This window comes from Trypanosoma rangeli (assembly GCF_003719475.1).
Source record: "Trypanosoma rangeli strain AM80 chromosome Unknown Tra_15.4_contig_00683, whole genome shotgun sequence".
Taxonomy (NCBI): domain Eukaryota; phylum Euglenozoa; class Kinetoplastea; order Trypanosomatida; family Trypanosomatidae; genus Trypanosoma; species Trypanosoma rangeli.
The window spans coordinates 3,440-5,280 of record NW_021706431.1 but is presented as its reverse complement, the minus strand read 5'-3'; the positions used below and the strand labels follow the sequence as shown (position 1 = coordinate 5,280).

General features: G+C 52.9%; 1 pseudogene, besides 2 other annotated features; it reads right to left on the bottom strand.

Moving 5' to 3' along the window:
* Nucleotide 1: 1 nt before the first annotated feature.
* TraAM80_09797 (hypothetical protein) lies at nt 2-422 on the bottom strand (annotated as a pseudogene).
* Nucleotides 423-467: 45 nt separating this feature from the next.
* Nucleotides 468-500: a microsatellite.
* Nucleotides 501-582: 82 nt separating this feature from the next.
* Nucleotides 583-615: a microsatellite.
* Between the last annotated feature and the right edge of the window lie 1,226 nt (nt 616-1,841).

The window sequence follows — 1,841 nt, the reverse complement described above, 5'->3', positions numbered from 1 at the left end:
TGTTAAAGATGTTGTACGCCTTCCATTTGTTTGCACGGACCTTAGCGACAAAAGACGACCAGTTCTCCGCATAGTCAATGTACCCCGTCACAGCATCAACATAAACGGGCCAAGGTTCTTTCTGATGGGCGTGTTGAGAGTCGCTGTGACCCTCGGCAAGTGCAACCAAAACTCCACCAGCACTGGCAAGGGAAGGTGAGACAAAGAAGACCCTCGTTCAACTTCCAGCACGTGTTCCCACAATCGTTCGATGAGGCACAAAAAGATCGATACCCTCTGGCGGCTCCACGTCTTTTGGCGTACTTCTCTCCTCAGAGTGCACAGCCGTACTTCCAAAGCATAACAACAGCACGCAGAGAAGAAGCACCGAAAAATAAAACAGGTGCCGGGACATGTTAAGCATGTGTTACTGCTCACTCACTGTCTCCCTTCCCTCCTTGTGCTGGATCAGCTCAGGCCTCGACGATTGTGTGTATGTGTGTGTGTGTGTGTGTGTGTGTTGCTGGTGGTGAGTGCAGAGTTTTTCAATGTTCACAACAACAAGTAGCGTTTGGTCTCTTTCCTTCCGAACGCGTTGAGAGGAAAAAAATAAGGTGAAACCAAAATAAAATAAAACGATGGGCACTGCCCGCGCTCACAGTTGGGCACCCTGCAAAGAAGAGCGAGAACCCATAACGAAGGCCGCACCAACAAACGCGTGGGCCGCACGATCACACACTCGCCGCCGACCGAAAAAACACCCGCACGCACCCGCACGGAGCATCCGCAGTGTGGGACGCCCCCGCAAAAATCAAACAATAAAAAACAAATTCATAAGCACCTCGCTTACCGTCTCCCCCGCCCAGCCCCTTCAAACCCCGCCAGCAGCAACACGCAGTGCGCATCCCGGCGGGACCTCCCATCATGGCCCTTACAAATTCCCCAACGCCGCCCACTTCCCTCAGCGCACTGCAGCAGGAGTGGGGCGTAATATTTTTAAAAAAAAAACATCAAATAAATAAAAACGTCTAAAAATAAACCCTGCCTAATAAGAGCGGCAGCCCCCTTTCCTGCTGCCTCGCTCCGCTTGCAAGCGAGGGCGACGCCAGCGCAGCCGTGGCCTCAGACTGCCTGGTCAATGCGTGCATCCCGAACAAGACGGAACAGGCGCATGCGCCCAGGACGGCAACCCAACAAAAGAGAGACGCCAACGGCGTTTGCTCGAGGCTCTCAGCGGCGCATGCGGCACCACCAATTGGAGCCGCACGCCAACCAAAAACGATGGCACCCAAAAAAAAACAAAGAGAAAAACACCACGCCAAGGCACAAAAACAATTTCAGAAATTCGGTTTGTCCCCGACCTCTGGGCTGTGGTGGCCGCAGCATTTGCTTTCCCGCCTGTGAGCCCACTCAGCATGCAAAACTTACCCTCTCGCCCAAACTCTCTGCAGCAACAAACTGGGCACAGCGAGGAGACATCACCAATCGAATACTGCCGGCGTACACCCACAAGGCGCCATCATTCCCCACACAATTTTACTCGCAACCACAACAAAAAAAAAAGGTGCTGCTGTGGTAGTGCTGGCCGCAATAATCATTTGGCGCACGGCAGAGCGAGTCCCTAAGTACGCCTCCTACCCACACACAAACACACTCGGCAATATATCATACTCCCTAAAATACTTCACCAGTAAACTCAAGCTGCTTGTTCCCCTCCTCCTTTTCCTTCTCCCTCTGGTTGCCGCCCACGTTGGGTTTGTCGTTCACTTCTGAAATTTTCAGCTGATACGGCTACCTCGCACTGACGCACCTGCTGATTCCAAAATGCCGCGATGGCCCGAGGGTCCTCACGCTCATTGCTG